The 22,066-nt window shown below is 34.6% G+C and overlaps 1 protein-coding gene across 4 annotated transcripts in view; it reads left to right on the top strand.

Moving 5' to 3' along the window:
• LOC141462280 (uncharacterized) overlaps positions 1-22,066 on the top strand; it is a 236,355-nt gene that overhangs the window by 62,427 nt on the left and 151,862 nt on the right. The window contains exon 3 of one of the 4 annotated variants that reach the window (XM_074143997.1): positions 4,264-4,299. The exons of the other annotated variants lie outside the window; for them this stretch is intronic. The gene's annotated coding sequence lies outside the window, so the exon portion shown is untranslated. The remainder of the gene's footprint in view (positions 1-4,263; positions 4,300-22,066) is intronic. 4 annotated transcript variants of the gene reach the window in all.

Raw genomic sequence — 22,066 nt, 5'->3', positions numbered from 1 at the left:
CTATTTTATTATAAATTTTACTCCTCATTAATATTATAGATCATGCTCGAACTGGCCTCCACCATTAGAGATGCATAGACATGCTCTTTCCTGCCAATTTTCCCTTACTGCCAAAGAAATAGATTCGGCTTTAACCGAGTTACGGGCATCTATTATTCTCTGCTTTAGTTCATCTACAGATGCCAACCCGGCTTGATTCTGATGCACCTAGATTTAGAAATGCTTCTAGGTAAGCAGAAATAAGGAAAGAAAGAAAAAAGTTATGAATAATCACCTTGTTTTTCAGGTATCCTCAAAGGAAATAGTCCATAGGTGTCAAATCCGGTGAACGAGGTGGCCACTGAATCGCCCCCCCGAGTTGATATAACACCATCAGGCATGTAAAGAGATATCTCGACAGGCTATTTGATTGGCGTGTTATATCAACTCGGAGGGCGATTCAGTGGCCACCTCGTTCACCGGATTTGACACCTATGGACTATTTCTTTGAGGATACCTGAAAAACAAGGTGATTATTCATAACTTTTTTCTTTCTTTCCTTATTTCTGCTTACCTAGAAGCATTTCTAAATCTAGGTGCATCAGAATCAAGCCGGGTTGGCATCTGTAGATGAACTAAAGCAGAGAATAATAGATGCCCGTAACTCGGTTAAAGCCGAATCTATTTCTTTGGCAGTAAGGGAAAATTGGCAGGAAAGAGCATGTCTATGCATCTCTAATGGTGGAGGCCAGTTCGAGCATGATCTATAATATTAATGAGGAGTAAAATAGTACTTTTAATTATAATAAAATAGTACTTTTCTTCTTATTCTATCAAAAAACCGTTATAATATTATTTTTTTGGCATTTCTTATAAGAATCATGTTTTCATTCATAACTTGTAAAATATCGCTCACAGAAAAAAACCGTTCAAGTAAATTTTTCTTTAAAAAAATAGAGGAATCTATTTCTGAAATAAAAACCGCACCTTCTCATTTGAAAAAATGAAGTTGGTGCCTCTATCTCGCTTCTGGAAGCACCGAAAAAAATTTACAAATTAAATTTGGATTCCTAACAAAAAACTAAGGGAACACGTATTTTTTAGTTTTTTTCTAGCTATCTTAGTTTCCGAGAAAAAGTCGTTATCCATATAGCTTGGGACACCCTGTATACAGTCAAGTCTTATGAGTACTAAATTTCTGAAAGGTGCTCCCCCACCACTTGTATCAGTTAAGGACTTAGGAGAGACAGTGGAGTTCACATTATCTATGCTGAAAACCAACCAATGAAAACTGTCATAAACACTGATAAACGAAGTCCTTTTCTGAACAAAAGGTAAAACAAACTAGGAGACAATTTCCTATAAAAGGTCAAGTAGTGATCTAACCAATTCAGCACACGCTGCTCCAAATTTAACCTTTGAAATAACCAAGACACTTGAGTTGTAGTTTCGAATATAATATGATCCCCGTGGGTTAAAAGGTATGTACTTAATTAGTTATGGAATAGAAGCACTTGTCTAGCTGGCTTTAAAGAGCTAATCCATGAGCCAACAAGCTAACCAATGGGGACCGGAGGGTTGTCCAACAAACAAACATACAAACCATTTCAATAACATTGGTTGGAGTCTTGTATCGCTTGCCCTGGTTTTCGTACATAACAATTCTAATCAATTAATCATGCTTTGTTGCCACGGCTACCTGAATTATTATTAATTGTACTGTTTAGTCACCTGTGATGTCATTATACAGTTTTCTGGTAAAATCAATGTAATAAACTTGACAATTTTTCTTTATTAATACTTTCTTGCGTTTATTATTTAGAAAAGTCAGCACCAAACGCGCTATCATTTGATGTGTGTGAAGATTTATCGCCAAAAAAAGTCGAGGAGCTGTTCTTTATTGTGTGTTTCCTTCATTCTAGATACCCAAGACGAGCCGAGAGTACGTCCAGTTTCTTTGATTTAATTTTCACAAATATAACCAAAAATTTTTCAACTTAATTCCCAGCTCAAGAACGAGATTCCGAAGTTTCCTTTAAGGCCCGATACCTATCCAATGTTTTGAAGGTTTTGTCTGGTAAAAATTGTTCCTCCATAAGGGTATTTCTCTTAGTTGCTTCTACAGAATTAAGAGTTCTCAACTGGAGCCTTTATGATACCGTAAATATGTTTTTTTAAATGACTTCTAGACCCAAAAATATCTACAATAAGATTCTCTTTGCCACATCTCTACTTAATAATATCCTCGTGTATAATTACTACCAACATAATGGTGCCAGCATGAAGAATTTATTGAATGACAGCATAATAATAATGTAAATAATATATTCTTATGTTTCAAGTAAATATGTTTATTCCAGCAAATATGAGTAATATACTTAATTTTTGCATTTAAATTAAACGGTTTTTCATATTTTTGTAAATTATATAAAGTAGGTCTCCGTTTTTAATTTGTCCATGCTAGGAGCATGGTTCATCCAGAGGTATATTTCATTGGTGTTAGGCTATCTAAGTTTGAGTTTGAAGGTTAGTTGTGAAAGAGGTATTGATTAGGATATTAGAAAGGTGTGAAGGTATTTATTAGCGTGGTCGGATAAGGTATGTTAGGGCAACATCGAAGATCAGTGTACGAAAAGAATGTAGCTCGACACATAAACTGGGAGAACTGGCAGGAATGAATAAAGTGAGGAACTAAACAAAGATTTAACACTGCAGTTCAGTTGGTGCAAAAGTCCTGAACAACAAAATGAAAATAATAATATTTGACTTTTCGAACACCTTTGGTTTTCTTCTACCGGAACTAGGCTCCAAAACACCATTACTATCCACCCCCTAGTTCCGGAAAAACGTGTAGGAAAATTCTAATTAATACGGTTTCCTTTTGAAAGACAATTGTGCTTTTTTTGAGGGGGCTCTAGGTTCAAAGATTCAATTAAATTTGTCAGCAATTTCGTCTTGTTTTAGCTTTGTGAAAATTATAGCTAGAAGCTTGAAGTATGTTGGAGCAAACTTTGAGACCTGATAATTAATTATTATTTTTTTGTCTGTAAAAGTTGCAATAGTTAAATGATTACACGTTTTTTCTTTAGTAGTTTTTGTATAAACTACCATTTTGATAGATTAGCTGTGTCTGTATTAATCTAAAGTAAACGCCAGCCAGCAGAGAGTCAGTTCTGGCCAGTATTCTCATTCGTGCCTGGCTGCATGCTTTCTCAATTCTATATCCATTAGGCGAAATATTTATTTCAGTATTTATTCATTTTATTTATTTTCTACCCTACAATTAGGTTAAACTGTAAAAAAAGGAAAATATTCCTCTTGTATTGATTAATGTCTCTTTCTTGCAAATTACATTATTTCCTTCCACGAAAGATAAATATATACTACTTATATGTATGCAGGTTTGCATGATATTAGTATGTATGTAATCCTTAATTTAAGGCACGCAAACATATAAACGGTGGCTTCATGTTTTTCAGCAGCGCGTTCAAGCGATATTTGGTAAGAGTGAGAAAATCATCATTCTTTCGCTTTTTGCGATGATTACAATTTTATCTTTCATGCTTTGTAACTTTATAGTATTTTATTTTTTATAAGAGTTTTTGCCTAGATGTGTTAATCTCTCTTATTTTGGCACCTCAAAAATGACATTTGAGCACCGCCCACTAGTTGCGCTCCGGTGGCTTTTTGTTTTTTTCCTGAAAATTATACTTCTCATCGGATTTGCCATCGTATATCTTATCATCGTAGGATCTCTCAAATATCCTACTTTCTGTGAAATTAGTAGTGGTGGCAAATTTTCTTGGAGACTTTAAATTTTATTTTTTTCTTGTTATACAAATTTGTATTCAATTTATTTGTTTAACATTTAAATGTTTGAGTTTTGTATTGGGGGCTTCGAGTTTGTCTTTAGGCATAACTTGAGATTTTTTCGCTGATGGCTAAGCCATAAGACGGACGTCCTAGGTACACTTGGACATAACGGACCCTTATTTTAATTCTATTTTCTTAAATTAGTCCACTAGTTGTTTGAAGTATGCGGGTCGGAGTGTGGTCCTTGAGCTATTTGTCTTCGTGCAATATATTATGGTTCATCACGTTATGGTACTAGCTGTTTTAAGTCTATCTTTAATATTATCCAACTGATTGAGCCATATGTTGTACAAAGTATTCTCTGAAGTAGGCTAGCCATTTTGCTGAAGTCTCTAAATGTCATAACCACTCCACTTATCCAACTTATCCAATTTATCCAATTTAATATATATAAATTCGGTTTGATTTCAGGTGAGGGATACGCTTCACTTTGATGCTGGAGCACTAGTGAGTAATACTAATATTTCTATTCAGTCTTTACGATTTTAGCTAATTATGTAACTATTATAATTATTCTTAAATATGGGCACCACGGTAGCCGAGCAGTTGAGGCGATACCTGCAAAGCTAATATGCATTGTGGTACTGGGTTCGATTCCCGGTCTTTTAGGCCTTGGATTTTATTTAATGGTTAATAAAAGAAATTTACAGTAAAGTATGTTTGCTAGTCGCCTCCGTCCACGACACCTAATTGGTGGTTGGACGTTAAGCCCCGCCTGAAAAGATAGGCGATTACTTTACTTTACTTTTTTATTCTCTGAAGTGTCACTTTTAAGAGATGCATATAGTTGCAAATATCTAAATCCCCGGAAAAATAAACCATTTTCCAGGAAAATATTTAGTTGAAAGTGTTAGTCCTTTACATGTGAAAGTAGGATCCAATTCATTGACGTATCCTGCATTTTGATTCTAGAATATTCAATTGAATACTTTTTTAAAACGCTTACGAAGTTTTGAGACTTTTACAGTTTTAAATATATTTTTGTCCAAAAATTGATTTACTACAATAAAGAATATTGTTGACTTTTTTGTGCTTAGCCACTATCTCTTTTCATTAATTGATGTTTCGATCTTAGGAACATCAACATAATCTTTATTTTCTTACACTTCTTTACAAAGTTTCTTTAATTTAATTTTATTGCTTTAATTTTTTACTTTATTTTACTGTAGAGAGTAATACGTGTTGTAATTAGAGGCAGATTTTCTATTTGCATTTGGAAATCCTTTTTGGCTTTTCTTGACTTCCAGTGTTACCAACTATTAACATTACAATAAAACAAGTAAACGAGCATGAGCAATCACTCTTTAAATACCTCATAATTATCAAACATATTGTTACTGTCTTTACCCAGCGAATAATATTACATGCAACCTGCAAAATGTGTAATTAATGAATTGCAATACAATGGACTGTAAACCATTCCATTTATTGTTATAGAAGTTAGTATGTAGCCAAGTTATGTACATAATTAATAGTGGAGCACAACTTCTAATATGGTGTTCAAAGAGAATTTTGAACCATTATTATCCAACGATATATATATATATATATATATGTATTTCTCTGTAATTACTAGTGGGTTTTGTTTGGTACAAGTATGTTCAGGTTCAGAACAAGTCTAGTTGTACTCTTTGTGAAATTGTTATTATTTGTAACATAGAGAACAGTTTGTTGTAGCTATTAAATAGAAATGTATCTTGTGAGCACTAGTTAGACTAGTCTCAGAGCAATTAATGCAGTTATATTATCATAGATGGGCTGGGGTGGTTCCCAGGCAGATAATAGAAAGGTCAGAAGTGATTTCACGGAGTCCAGAAAAGTTAGTTTACTGCCCGAGGATAAATGAAATCAACGTCTCGAATTTTCCAGAATAGTTAATAATAACATTAAATTGGTAAGTTCTAGCGAGGAGAGAGAGGACAAGGGTGTAGTCACTGCGCTATTTGTTTTAGGAAGGGATTTAGAAGGGAAGATTAACAGGGAATCGCAAAGTTATGGCAAAGGGTATCGAGTTACAACAGCGAAACGTTTGCGGGATCAAACGGGAAAGGTTCAGGCAAGAACGGTGCATTACAAAATAGGAAAATTTGAAAATTACTCCTGATAGTAATCCGAAGTTGATTCGAGAAGTTACTGATGAATTATAGAGGCCAAAGGGAAGGTTATCGCTGTTCCAGATGATTCTAAAACTTTCCAACGTGAATGTAAAGATAGAAAAAGACCCTCTGACATTCAAGTCAATCAATCCCACTGACTTTAAAAATCATATTACAAGTAAAGCGCTTTCCAAAACAATGATGACCAAATAATCACCCAAACAACCATGATTTAAAGGCCTGAGACTGAGTGAACAGGCAATCATGACGATAAGGAGCCTGAGATCAAACCACGCTGCCTGTAAGGTATTTTTCATTCCTCTGGCTGTACGGTCCTCGAAGGACCTTGGCCTCCTCTATCACCCTTTCTTTCTCCTCTCTTACCAAAGCAATCCTCCTCCATGTCCTTACTCCCAGGCTTCTGATGTCTTACTCTACATCATCCAGCCACCTAATTCTCGGTCTTCCTCTTTTTCGTCTGCGGGGTATATTTATGCAAAATTAGTGTCAGACTTATTATAATCAACGCATTAAGGAAGTAGATTTTAGACAGTGATGGAATGCCTGGGAAAATCACAAACTTACGGGGACCCCTTTCCGATTATGGACATAGAATTTTCGAATAACGCTAGAGTATGTTGTTATTATTTTAAGATTATGCCCGCGTTTAATATTGGAGAGTATGAAAGGTGAATGAGACAGTTTCAAGTTCTTCAAGTTGGTTGGAGTGTCGGGTGTTCGTAGTCTTTGTACATCTCGGGTTTATGTTTTGGGTTGAGCATACAGGGGTACGACGAATATGAGTACTCTATTCCCAGCGGTATGAACGTTGGCTTGATTGTTAGGAATAAATTACGTTAGTTTATTTAGTGTCACGATGTGTATGTATTTATTGGCGAGCTAGAATTTATTAGTATGAATGTGGTTGGTTAAATTCGTGGTTGAATGTACGAAAAATAATTGGTCGGCTCAGCTCTATCAGATCAGAGACACGTAAATATTTATTTATAAATGGCTATATAAATGTAAATGATAAAATGTCAATGCCAAAAAAAAAGTCAAAGTCCAGATGATAAGCTATTAGTGTAAAGTTCTAGTGAGAAATAGTGAAATGATGGGCCTTGGGCACCGGTATTAACTCAGTTTCGTTGTAATGTTTGTAATTTATAACATGTATAACGAAGCAAACGTATATAAAAAGGGTAGCGTGTTTCATCTTTAGAAACGACCTCAAAAAAAATTCTTCAGGAAGGAGGCACCAAAAACTGAGTACTTATCAAAGTGGGAGGTTATATTACAAAAAATACAAAAGCAACGAAACATAACCTATAATCATTAAAACTACTGCATACTTAGCAAACTGAAAGAGAATACTTAGTTTAGAAGGAAGAGAGGTTGTAAATTGCAGGTTTTGTTTCAAAAGTGCAATGTTATTAAATGTAAAAAAGGATTGTATTGGCTCAGGAAAAAAATAAAACAGTTTTTTAAAATTGTGATTTAAGTACAATTGCTTTTTAGGCATACGTTTTTATTTTAAATTGGCAATTACATATGCGGTTTGCAATATTCATCATTCTTTTAACAAAATATGATTTTCAGATTTAATTGGCCACATTGCCAATTTCTATCCTCAAGAAAGAAAAGACATAACTAATAACTTCCTAGTTAAAAGTTGACTACAGTGTTGCTTAATTGAGCCGTATTACATTGTTCATTTAAAAATAAAACCACCGACGAAACGTTAATGGGAAAAACTGAATGTAATTTGTGGTATCAGAGGGAGAAAGGTAGATAAATGGAAAAAGGGGCGAGCGAGAGGCAGGGAGACAAATTTAAGCTTATTTAGTTAATAACTAAATTGGAAGGTTATTATTGCGAAATTACTGTTATTTGCAAGGTTTTTACAGAGATGGAGTATTTTTTGTTTTGTTTTGTCGGGCTTCTAGGTAAAACGCTCAATGCTTTCACTTATTCATTTATTGTATTTTGTTACGTCAGAGGAAGTACTGTGATCAGGTCACATAGAAGGTGAATTTAAAACAGGAAATTCAAACTATGGGTTTTTGTGTACATCACAAAAACGAAAAGTCGTTCTAATCTAAAACTTGATATTCCTTTTTTTGTAAGATTATCACTTCCGATTGTTAATTCCTCAAATTAGCCTCTGTAAATGTAATTATTATTAATTATAACACACTTGCCGGATATTAAATAATAGCTGAACTGTTCACAGTGTTGACTCAGCTTGTTTTGCTGACTTGCAAGTATAGTAACTGACAGAACTGAAGTATAAGTGAAGTCGAAAGCTCTGCACCAAACTGGTTAATACGAGGTCTGTAAATTAAGTAATAATACTGATTTTTTTAAATTTGTTTATTCAAAAAGAATTACAATTCTATATTGTCACCTTCAAAATAACTTCCTTCTGAAGCCACACAGCGCTGGAGACGTTTCTTCCACTCCTCATAGCAGTGCTCGAACTCCGATACTGGAATAGCCTTCAGCTGGTCGGTTACAACCGTTTGAATGTTTTCGACTGCCCCAAAATGAGTTCCCTTGAGGTGATTTTTCCAACTTCGGGAAGAGCAAAAAGGTCACAAGGACTCAAGTCAGGCGAATAAGGAGGCTGAGGAGCCACAGGAATGTTTTTACTGGCCAAAAACTCTGGCTTATTGAAATTGCTGTATGACAAGGAGCATTATCGTGATGCAACACCCACTTGTTCTTGATGTTTTTGGTCTCACACGAAAGACCCCTTTTTCGAAGTTTTTCAAGAACCTCTCGGTAAAAGTGTTGATTGACCGTTTGACCATAAGGTAGAAACTCTTTGTGGACGATTCCGTGGATATCGAAAAAACAAATCAGCTGCATTTGATCTTCGACTTCGCCATCCTTGCTTTTTTTGGGCCTTGGAGAGGTTGAAGTGTGCCACTCCATGCTCATTCCTGTGGCTCCTCAGCCTCCTTATTCGCCTGACTTGAGTCCTTTTTAAAAATCAGTCTCATTACTTAATTTACAGACCTCGTATATCTCTGATGATGAGTGTAAGTCCAAAACCCATTATGTGTACAATAAACCAGCGTGTTAAGACGGATAAATGGTTTGCTAACTGGTAGCATAATAGTGAAATGTTCTTGAGAGGCTTTTAGGTTCATATCAAAAACCTTCCGAGTCGATGATGACGATGCACATGGCGCCAACGTTCACTTTCTAATTGGTGGAAATTTAAAAGCAGCTATCTTTAAGAGGACAACTGAATATTTAGCCAAAATTCATTGTTTGTTGGAAGCTGTGTTTAATCAAATGGTAATCATTCACGAAAGAAATTAGCGTATGATTGTTTTATCTCTAAAATAAAGTATAAGCGATCTCGTCAGAGTTTTCTCTGTCAGTATTTGTTTTTGAACTATGAATGTGGAAAAGTGTATTTTTCTTATAAAACATCCAGGGTGTGAGTGTAAGAGCACAACACCTCAACAGAAAATAAATAAATCCCCAGAAATGCAAACTTTATTTTTCGAATGAGTTACACCAACGAGCTAACTTGCAACTTAGCGATTAAAATTCTTCAACTGAAAGTAACAATGATTTTTTTTTTAATTTTATTAGATTCATTAAAAATGATTAATCCGGCCTAATTGATGAACTTTGTACCGCAAAGGCTATTCAATACAATCTGCACGCTATTTTTTTTTTTTCACTGAAAGCAAGTAAATAAATCAAGTCGGAAAATATATATATCATAATGGGAAATTGCTTTAAAAAACACTGTTTTTACAGCGTTTTTTTTTGTTCAACTTTATGAACATGAACGTACAATTTTTTAATTGTAAAACTACTATGTTTCAACGTTTTATATAGATGGATGATTTAGTTTTTTATTTCACTTCTAGGTAGCGCTTTGTGCTTTAGTCTATTTTTTTTAATTCCCGCACAAGCTAAAACAACTTATTAAATTTTTACATCTCGATAAACCTAAAATAATAGTTTTTTAAAAATTAGGTTTTTTTTTACATTAATTAAATTTTTCAACTGTAAAGATGAAAAAAAAATGATAAAATGTAACTTTATGTGCAGCAGACGTTTATCTAGAATTAATTTTATTGTTGGCACTGTGTCTTGTAACTGCTTTTATGAATAAGTATTGCGATTGTGATTAACTCGTTGAAGAAATGCTTTTAAATGGTTTTATTAAAAATTAGTTAATTAATTAGGTCATATAAATATATGAAAGAAGGTTATATAAAGGCTCTCGAAAGGCTACTAGACTTTGTAAGGGTAGTTGTTGATCCAGTTCCCACTGTTTGTAGGGGGAGTTAATTCTCAATCAAGCTGGCTGCATATGGGATGCCAATAATTTGCCCTTTATTAAAATTATTTTCAAACTAGTGTGGCTTAATAATAGTCTGATGCGATCTGAGCTACAGCGACAGATCTGCAAGAGGAAGAGAAAAGAAGCAGATTTCTAACACTATGTGGGCGTCTGTCCAGTTCTTACAGGATTAGGTGGTTTGGAAAGTGGGAGTTGTCCCAAGCATAGGAGATCTTTGTTTTGTACGGTCGGGGATCGAAAATGCTTGTTCAGTTATCATCACGTACAATTACAGATTTTTGTTAACAAGATTTAAATTTATATTTGAATTCTCTTTAAATTCGTAATTCAGTTTGGAAACATCAATTGTATCTTGAGTAACAATAGTAGTTTATACCCAGACTGACGGTAAATACCAAGCCGAAGTGCTTTTTGTTGGTGTTATTTTTTGTGAAGACAAAGAGTGATGGAAATATCAATAAAGTTTGTCTATCTATCTCTCTAGTTTATCTCTTCATTCCAATGCCTTCCCTAGTTATTCTGAAATTCAAATTAAGAGAATCTAGGAAGGCTCAACTAAAAAGCTATATTCTTCTGATAGCTATCTAAGCCCATTATAAGTAGTTCTAGGGATTGCGCGGAAGCAATCCGAAGGAACTTTCCTACTATATTAAGGGTTCAATTCAAAAAACAACAACTCCGTCATTTTGCCAACGTTTCGACAAATTTATTGCCTACTTCAGGGCGTGGCTATGCAGGTTGGTTAAGTTTTCTGTAAAACTGGAACTTTCCTGGTTTCTCCTCACTCTCCTAACGTTTCCCAGACATACCAAGCATAGGTGTTGGCTGTGAGCATGGCTTTGTAAGTGGGAGGTCCCCAGTTCGAATCCTGCGATTAGCTACTTTTTATTTATTAGGAAAAAATTGTTTACAGTAAAGTATATGCTTCCGCTCCCGTCCACGATACCCAATTGGTTAAGCCCCGCCTGAAGAAGCGATTACTTTCCTTTACTTTTTACTATTCCAAGCATGGCTCCCCAAAATTAAGAAAATTTGGGAAAATATCTAAGGAGATTATATGCTTCAAAAATATAAATAAATTAAAGAAAATTTAAAAAAGATCGAGATAATTTATCGATATGTTTGCTCATTTTATTTTTCTACTTTTAAAGTCTGGCAACACTGCGTGACCAAAATTTTTTTTTACTCCACTTTTATAACAGCGTTCCTCTTTTATAACCTTCTAGTGATATATTCCAGTTTTTTTCACTTATTACTTACACTTCACTGGATAGTCATAAACTAGTGTAATAAGCCCAATTATATTATATGGCTCTTTTGCAATAAAAAAAAATGTCCGATGGAAGGGGCGCGAGGGTAAATAAGAAAGCCAAAGAACAAGCTTACAATGAATAATAATAATAAAAAGAAGATTTTAGTTTTATTACCCTCTGGTGTCCAGTTTTTCATTTTTATTTATTTATTATATCAAGTTGAGATAGCGTACTTATAAAAACCAATTTTTTCTATGCTCTGCCATAAAAATAAATAAATATATTTAAAGAGAAAATAAACAATAGAAATAAATAAGACCGAATAGCAATAACAGAACAACAACTAAAATAAAGTGTTGATTAAGTTAGTTTATGAGGTGGGTGGATATGTTGCGAACAGCTTGGTGTTCTTTTATTTCTTCCGAATAGATTTTATTTCCTCAGATGTTTGGATGACCAAATCACTCAGATGATTACACCCACTGGAATCTGCATTGCTGCCTCACGGAGTTTTCTTGTAAAGAAACTGAATTAGCCTAAGAAAATAATTTAAGATTTGATATTTTTTTTTAATGAATTTAATAAAAATCGCTATTAGAACAGGGGGTACGCAAAAGCTCACTGTTCTCGGCCATTTACACTAAAAGAAAACATAAGTATCTGCCTTTCCTAATTAAATGTCAGAAAAATAATTAAATAAATAAATTTTAAGGTTTTTCCTAGCTCTGGGGCTAGAAGAAGAATAATTTACTGTTGCTCAATGGTAGGCTTCGAGCATCGATGTGCGTAAGCTACCGATTTCTCTCGGAAAAAGTAAAATAAAATAACTAAGTGAAAGAGCTCAAAATTCAGACTTTAGGAGTTATTCTACTCCTAAAAGATAAATATTTTTAGAGTTTGCCCATCCAAGGTGTTTTGGGTTCGGATTTCCGTAATAGCATGTCCCGTTTTGACCAGGATTGTATCTTTTAGAAATTACGGTCTGGCGTTCCGGATTTTGTTTTTGTTTTTGTAATAATAAAATATTATTGTTATGTGACAATTATATGTTTTCTCCTGGAAACTACTATCTTTCGAATAAAGCCCAAAACAATTTTTAACGAAATAAGGTTCTACAAAACATATCACCTAACCAGGTTTTATTCAGGCAAACCAGAGATTTTATAACCTAACTTTTGGTTGTTAATAAATGAACCGTTTTAGGTCCTCTTTAAATCTTTCTCGTTTTTATTTTTTACTTTCTCTTACTGCCTTCTCTCTCTTTTAATTCTACGAATGGAGCGACTTTACGAAAGTAGCCAACTTTATTATTTCTCTGAACCATCAAATTGTAAAAGATCGCCTTCAGTTGTAATTGTTTTTTTAATTTCCCTTTTTATCTTTAAATATATAATGACAGTTGGTAGTAAAGTAAAAATAAATTCCAGACTATAGTTGCCTACTTCCGGTATTTTTGTGCTTCTTTTTTGTACTTTAAATAGAACTTCCGTCCTATAGCAAATAAAAACTGTAAAGATGCTGAGATGATAGTAATACTCTTGGGTAAATAGATTGGAAGGATAAAACTTTAAAGGAACTACAAACTGTTTGCTAGATCTCTTTATTTACAATGGTATCTTTAATTTCCTGTATGAAGGAATTTGATCCTTAATTGTCTCGTACTGCGATCGTATAGTATTTTGATTTTGAGTTGTAGGAGCTCTTCAGACGGTCCATCAAAGGATCTTGATATGAAGAAAGCATATCCTCTGTCGTCTCTCTCAACCAAGGTCTAATTATAATGATTGAGTTAGAGTACAGTTGCCTATTAGAATTATGAATATAAGAATTAAACGAAATGACATTTTACATGAAGAAAAATTGCTTGAATGATTTGATTGTAAGACATCCGACGTTGTCGGTAACCACAGGAAACCGATGAAGTGAATTCGAAGGAGTGGATCATGTGTAGTCTGTAATGTGTTCTGGCAATAGCGAGACCATCGACGCTACATCCTTCGGTAAGGATTCACGCGAATGGTAGTTTAGGACAGATTTTTATATCAGCTGGTTTGATGTGTTAAGATAGTTTGTAATGAAACTTAGTGTAACAGGGGATTAGGCTAGTTCAAGCAGAAATACAATTTTTTAGGTCAGTGTGAATAATGTGATTGTTAAGTTAGAGAGGTGCGTTGAAGATGGGGTATGAAGATTTTCAGATTGGACAGGGTTAAGAATGGAGCGATTAACTGTTTCCTAGAGTTCAAGTACTGTAGGTTCCAGATTGAGGCTAATAGGACTGTGTATAGCTCAGTGATTAGGGCACTGGATTCCATCGCGGAAATCCTAGTTTTAAATCCAGCTGCTAGCTCTTAGATCTTCCTCTTGCTAGAAGCTTCTTACAGTTCACTGTACAGTGATGGAGATTGTGGCAAAGACAGTGGTTTAATGAAAGAACCGGAGGCCGACAGTACAATTAAGTACAGATTTGGCCTTCCAACATGTCATGCAATAAAATGCTGAAATCAGCCACATGAGTGCTCTTGTATCTTGATTATGGTAGCAGTGGCTTGGCTAAAAACCCAGCTGGATTTCATTATTATTATTTTTTTTAAGCAGTAGATCTTCCACTGGTTAAAAACATTCCAGCGGCAATAACTCTAACCAAATAACTGTGAATATCATCGCATAAAAACAAACGCCTCTCCTACAAATAAGACAATGGAGTATTCAGTTTAATGCTGATCATTCATAATGAAAATGAAAAATCTCATTTCTTGTCTGGGAAATAAACGTAGAAATAATAACAAATGCTACCAGTCCTTTTGGTACAGTGCAGATTAAGCGCTAGATGAGAAAAATAAAGTGAGAAGTTGTAGATAGGACCGGGGTCGTAAGAGCCGAAAAATTGTAATAAGTAGAAGGGTACAATAAAAACCTAACTTGTTGTCTAAGCGTGATAATCAAAAGAAGGGCAAAAATTCCTTGTTAGAGGATTCATGACGTAATAAAAATGACAACACTTCTGTCATGATTGCAAAAGTAATGGAGTCATAACTTCGTTTCATATATATTTTTTTTTTTTGCTATTTTTCCTTCTCTTACTACTGGAACATGGATGTATTGCGATCAAGTCAAATTTTTTGATAACCAGTTTTAGAGAGATACAATTAGTAGAATGTATGATCTTCACTTCTTAAAAGAGAAAGAATTCTGGATACTTGTTTGCATTAATGCAATCTGCAAGAAAGGTTAACGCTTATTTGTTGTCTAAATGCAGAGGAATAATATCACCAGCCGTCCGATGAAGGAAAAATTGGAGAAGATACTTAATGATCAAGTTCCATAAGAACAGCTGTGATTTTGGGCAGGTAGTCCCTGCTCGGATCATATTTTTTTAGCATAAGTTAACTCCATAACATTTAATTTTGGCCATTTAATATGTTCTTTTGCTCTGAAGTACCCTAGTTAAGCACCTTTAAGGATATCGCTCTTTAAGTGCAATATACAGGTTGTTCATTTTAAAACGGCTCAAATGCATTTCATGCTTAAACGGTTAATCTGAGCAAAAAATGGTAGAGGAAAAATTTGTTGTCCGTCACCTCTAGTTTTAGAATAGGTGACTGGATTTTAGATTCCTGCCCGTAAACGCGGCTGACGCGCGACCAAAAGTGAGGGTTCGCAGTTGACCCCCATTTTCATATACAGTTTTAAAGAAACTGGAAACCGCTATTCGATATCTTCAAAATTAAAGGTGCTAGACCATTTCAAAATCTAGTATTTATAATCATATTTCAATTTTTTAACTTGTTATCAAAGAGATAGAAGTGCACGCGATAGGTCATTTTTATGTATTTTTTCTTCCTCTTTCTACTGAAAATATTACCAAGGCATAAAGCTAGTATTTTTCTTAATATCGGGAAATAAGTCGTTTTTCGAGTGATTTTTCTTAGAAAACTCAAATGTTAAGAGCTTTAGATGTTTTCAAGCATACACAAAATGGCTAAAAAATAATTTTACATCTGTTACAAACAAGAAGGTTTAATAATTATTTGGTAATTTTGGGAGAGTTGCATTTAATTACCATAAAAATTGGAAACCTCCTGCCACATATTTAAGTGATCAATATCTTTCATGTAAAGGATCAAACTTATTGCTTAATTTATCAAATAATGCACTTTATTAAACTTGTGAAGCATGTACTGTGTCTTCAAAAGTGCCTCCTCTGGCTCGCAAGCCAGGAAGCCAGGAGGTTATCAACTGCTCTCAGTATCTGAGGAGGCAGCTTTCAAGGCACAGTACATGCTTCACAAGTTAAGTGCATTATTTGATAAATTAAGGAATAAGTTTGATCCTTTACATGAAAGATGTTGATCACTTAAATATGTGGCAGAAGGTTTCCAATTTTTTTGGTAAAACACAATTCTCCCAAAATTACCAAATAATTATTAAACCTTCTTGTTTGTACTTCGTTCGACTTCGTTGGTATTCCGCTCCTCACCCAAGCACATATATACATTACATACATGTACCTTGAATACTTGACTGGTTATTGATGTAAGAGAGTGAGAGAGAGGGATTGAAGGAGCGAAAGAGAGACGAAAACCTTTATTTAATTAAATTAAATTTTATAAAATTTTCCTGCAAACGATTTTATCATCCGTAAGATGTATATTTTGGTTCGTGGAGGTAGTAAATTTGAAAGTTTTAGTGTAATTATAATTATTGTTTTAATCTTACTTTGTTTGGCAAATAAGCGTAGTAACAAGGAAAGGGAAAGAAAAATACCCCTTTTTGATTATTATATAGGGTACCTTGTATTCAGTTAATGAGCAATGGGGACGAAGAGGATGTCAGCCAGACCGTCTGTGTTCAGACATTCTAGTCAGCAGTGGCCCAAGATTGAGAGATGCGCGACAAGAGTGGGTGAGCTCTTGCTCGCTATTATTCTCCTCTCTCTTTCTCTCTCTATGGCAAGGCATGTTCAGTTTCTGGATCCTGGATACTTGGATTTGTTATTGTGTCGAGGATGGGATGGAGTAAGAGATGCGCGTGTGCGTGACAGAGAGAGAGAGACAGTGTGATTAGATGGAATAAAGTGGAAAAGTCTAACCAAGTCTAGTTCCATTCTTTTTTTCACTTAGAGGGCTGCAACTACTGGGCAAACCAGTCAGCTCTTTCAGTTCAGACTAGTCTTAAGATCTTGGTCTAGCCGCTAGAGTCTCTTATTTTATTTATTCTGTATTATTATCTTTTTATTCTGTCTTCATTGTTTTGCTTTTGCCATCGTTGATTATAATATATACATCGACGTAATAGGCAAACCCTAACACACACAGAGTTAGGCTCGAATAGAAACTCATTCCTACAAACACACACGAGCGTGCCCCTACACCGATAGAGTAGATTACAAAGAGAAAGTAGGGGTGTCTAGACTGTACGTCACTCATGACGTCATTCATTTATTTTAACCCTTCTTGCACTTCTTGCTAGAACTATACCCCATGGGTGGTTAGTTCTTTATATACAAATCAGTCTGCAGTCTACCCCTGTATATTTGTCTGCCTACCTTTATATACTATATGTAACATATATATTTGAGTGTGAATGTATGTATTTACGTGTATATAAATCAATCACCTACTTCAAGTCTTCAAATACACGTGGTGTAAGCAAGTTAAATACCTCGGGTTGGTGTTAGACTCCAAATTAACTTTCACAAAACAAATAAACTCAGTGTGCGATAAAGCGGTAGGAATTATGTGCAGCCTCTTTCTTCGGTTAAACCGCAACCCTAATTTAGAATTTTCTTAATAAAATACTAATTTATTATCTTTATATCCGTTCCTTACTCCTATATGCAGCCTCTGTGTGGTCCAATACTTGTTGCACCAACTATGGGAAGTTACAAAGAGTCCAAAACAAATGCTTAAGGTTAGTTGGGTCGTATCCCCGATGGACACCCATAGATTACATGCATGTAGCACTTGATGTTGCCAGCGTGTCTACATTTATCTATAGCTCTACGGAAAACTTTAACTTCCTGTATACACAGTCCCTACCCACATATAAAGAGTATTAGACTACAACTTCTCTTAATTATAAAAAATATAAGCATAAAAGGTTTAAGCATATCTTGCTTTAATTAACTGTGTATAGTAAGTTTTTTTTTGCCTTAGTATTAAGTTCGACTTATTAACCAATGTAAATATTAAAGTTACGGAGAGTATATAGGCACTGCAGCCTGAAACTCCTTTTGTGTATATACGAGTATTTGTACAACTGTTTTTAAATTGTAAATAAACTTTACAATTTCAATCACCTCTTATTTAAGAATTAAATTACGTTAACCTCTAATATTAGTTATTACAAGGATGTAATGAGCCCTACTGTTTATTTCAGGCTGGCTTTACTTCTAACTACCAATTAGGTGTCGTAAACGGAGGCGATTGGCAAACATACTTTACTTCAAAGTTCTCATCTCAAACATTAAATAAAATCCAAGGCCTAGACCAGGAATCGAACCCAGAACCACAATACATATTAGCTTTTAATGAGTCCCACTGTTTTCTTTCAATATTTTTGTCTGCATTGCACCGATGAGTGCAGCGTTGCACCTGTCAGTATTATTACTGCCTCTTAACAAGATCTATGCATTTTTATTCGAGTCTGCGTTTTCACCAGAAACTAACGTTTTATTATTTTTAATAAAAATTGGGTTTTTATAAAATTTTGTACGTCTTTGTGTCAACTCCAGCTCAAAAACGAAATATAGGAAGTACGAATTTTATATCGTTTGTCAGTTCGGATCCGACTGAAGTTCGCGATTGAAATCCTTGAACAAAAAGTGTCACAATAGTTGATTTTTATTTTCCATTCTTCTCGAGGGAAATCCTTTTAAAGGTCACTTTGGAATTTTCCGCAATCACTCGTTAGTGGCTCCAAAAATCTTCTTTAGACTTAGTAATTAAATGTTCATATTAAAGGCTTTAGACCAAGCGGGTCAAACTCAATTAAAACATGGGCCACTTGGTGCAACAGGCAAGATTCAAGCGGGCCACATCATATTAACAAATTTTTCCTAGTTTCCCAATAGCTGGATTCAGAGACTGAGAACAGACAATCTTCATTAAGGCAGATAGATGTTTATCAGTCAATCTTGATCTGTATGCCATTTCATAGACGGAAATAGTTGCTCATACAAGTGCGTACTCCAAAAATAACATAAAATTTGTTCAGCAAACATTTTTGGATATTTCTCACCTAAATAAGAATATATTTTGGGAATTCCTAGTTCTTCCTTTAAAAACGAATCATTTTGGAATTCCACTAAAAGTGGCAGACATATCGCTTCTAAACGTCTCTGGAACTAAGTCAGCGAGTTTATACAAGCCCATTGGCCTCCAGGAAAGGCCCTGGGCCACGTGTATACTCGTCTTCAGTAGTTAAAGGCTTTACAAGGAATTGGTGTCTACGGTATTGCCTCAATCTCCCTCCCATAAGCGCTAACCATTTTTTTATATTTTTACTATACTTCAGAACCAAGTTGGCCGCAAAAAATAATCTCGGGGGCCAGTTTGACACCATCGCTATTTAGACTTTTGTTTGGAACTTATTTTTTGGAAAATTCTTTTTATGGAAATTTCGAGGAAGTTGTGGCCATCCCTCTAACGTGCTATTTTATAAAATTGTAAGCAGTTAATAACCCCTGGCAATATTAGTGAAAATCAATTATATTACTCAAATTCTAAGTATATTTACTTTGATCCAATATGGGGCTCCTTTTCAGCTTTCGTTTTACCCAGATTAAACCTGTCACTTTTGCTAGAAAACTATTTTAGTGAACAATGATTTTTAAGGAGGAGTCCTGTGACGTCATGATTTCCTTAAAGACTCCCTTTATTTTGAAACAATATTTATTTGAAGAAGACTTCAAAGTTGTAGTGACAAAAGTCGTATGAGTGATCACACAAGATAATTATTATTATTTGGATTTTTATGTTTGGAAGCTCGCTTGTTATGCATTAAATTGTAATTGTGAAATTCCTTTGTCTCTGCTAATGTTGTTATGAGAAGTACTGAGGCGAAATTAAATGTAAAATAATATTAGATAGATCTACGTATATTCACAATAATTACTGTTTATACAACAGTACTTTATAGTATATTAAACAATCAATTTTCACTCTAAGGAAAATTTACAAAAATCTCTTATCTCCACGGCAAGTCTGTAACAAAGCGTTCTTCAGGCTTCCATGTCTGTAGTCGGTGCCCAACACAGTTCCAATCTCTCTGCAAAGATCATGGTTACTCAGTCTGCAGATATCGAAAAACTTTTGACTTTAATATGGTGAGCAACATATTTTGAGTTAGTTGCATGGTGCAGGTCTGCAAGAAGGGGAGAAGATGTCACCAATCTGAGGAACTTTTTGTCCAACAACTTAAAACTAGTTACCCGCAGGGCTCCAACTAGAGATCTCACATTTACCATTCGCTACATCCAATTCCCAAAATCGGTAAAATTCACAATTTTGGTTGATGCAAAAGTGCCGCCGAAGCAGGCATAGAGTAGTGTGGAGTACTGCAAGGCACAAGTGATATGCGATATAGTGTTAGTACACTTTCTTGACGCAATCCACACCTGTATTAGTTGGCAGAAACGTTAGCGTTTTGTTCAATTCAATAGAAACTGTTTTTAAAAAGCTATTTTGGAACATTTTTCTGCAAAGTTAATTTTGGGAGCATTTAGAAGACCCTAAAGGAATTTCAAGTTTTAGGGTTAAGAAAGAAGGCATAGTCGTAAAAAAAGCGTTCCATTATTTAATCTTCATGTTGAATTAATGATTCTTCATAACCTTAAGTGAAATAATCATTTTGTAAATACATTATCTTTATATTTTGTGCCAAGGGCGACTGTATGGACAAATTTATTCATACCAGCGAGGAGCAATGCATTCAGTTTGGTAACGTTAGACAGTACATGTCTTTCTTTCTTTTTCTAAAGTCTATAGACGCCTACTAGTCTTAAGTGATTTTTAATGTACATAATCACAAATGAATCTTTTGTGATAAAAGGAGAATGAAAACGCAGAACCAAAAGGAGAAACAAAAAGTACAAAATGAATTGAACAAAATGAATCGCTTCGTAAAGTCGTCAATCAAATTTATCTGACATTCCTTTTACCAACTACTTCTTCGGCAGAAATTATTATATTTTTGTTTTGTTCATTTCTTTTATAATGTTCAACTGAGATTAATCATTACAAAAGAAAATTCTTCTTTTATTTTACTCGCTAAAGAGTTGGTGGAATCATTTTTTAAAGCGCTGACGTAAGGTGGAATGGTATGAATTGAAATGAGAGAAACAAAAATAACTAATGCGGGATACATACCTGTAATTGTGCAACATTTCGATTTTGAGATACAGTCGACTCTCGATAATTCGAATTTTTCGATAATTCGAACTCTACTGCTGCTAACTTCGGTAAATCGAAAAAATGCAGTGTATTTAGATACGCTCAATAATTCGAAATCCTTTTCCCTTAACAACAGGGGGAGAGAAGGCTATAATTCGAACGACGCCGCTTCCCCTCTTTATAATTCGAATTTTCCCTAGTAATGATTACTTCTCATTTTCCGCTTATTGTTCATTTCCTGCGTAATGTTTCCCTTCTTTCAGCCCAGTTTAACTTTCCAGTTCTCTTTCTTAGTTTGTCACGACGGGAAGTACGTCTCCCTTACTGTGTCCCACAAAAAAGAAAACAGTACCGCGGCCGTGAAAAGTGGTTCGAAAAAAAAAAGATATCGCCAAAACTTTCAATATTCCACCATCAACGCTTTCTACAATTCTAAGTCACTGACTAAGTCAAGCCACATTGAAACAAAAAACTGTTCTTCATTTTTTTAATTAGGTACATACTATGTATATTATTATTATTAATTGAAATGGTAATACATAATATGTAATTTTTTGGTTCTTTTTTGTCGTTTTCATTATTTTTACTTTTTTACTTGAGGCTATATATGTCTAAAACTTAGGTAAGATCATACGTATTTTCAATATACGTATGTACATACATATATACATAATAAAAACTCTTAATAATTCGAATTTTTTTTCCCCCCCTTCTTGATAATTCAAACTTCTTGATAATTCGAAGTCTCGATAATTCGAATTTTTCTTGTAGTCCCTTGGATTTCGATTTCGAGAGTCGACTGTAATAGCACGCATATTGCAAGAATCCCTGACCGGTTTGGACTTTCTATGATTGTATGTGAAGTCGAAATCTCTACTGATTTATCTATCTCGGATGATGGAACGGTCAGTGATAGCAGAAATATTATGCTGGCTATGACGGATAAAGTCAAAGATATTAATCCTGTACTGCGGACGGAAACCACGTTTTTCTAAGACTTGAAAAAGATTCAGAGTTTGAAGGCAATTTTTTTAAACAGTAGGTTGAGAATTTTGAGCTTTTTTATATTTCTGTTTTGAGGTTATTGAACGCTTTGAGCTCGGGCGGAAATGAGCTCAAATCTAGCTACGCCTTAAA

The sequence above is a fragment of the Rhodnius prolixus genome, unplaced genomic scaffold (genome assembly GCF_049639745.1).
Source record: "Rhodnius prolixus isolate KJV_2025 unplaced genomic scaffold, Rpr scaffold_1, whole genome shotgun sequence".
Classification (NCBI taxonomy): Eukaryota; Metazoa; Arthropoda; class Insecta; order Hemiptera; family Reduviidae; genus Rhodnius; species Rhodnius prolixus.
This window is presented reverse-complemented; position numbering and strand designations above follow the sequence as displayed.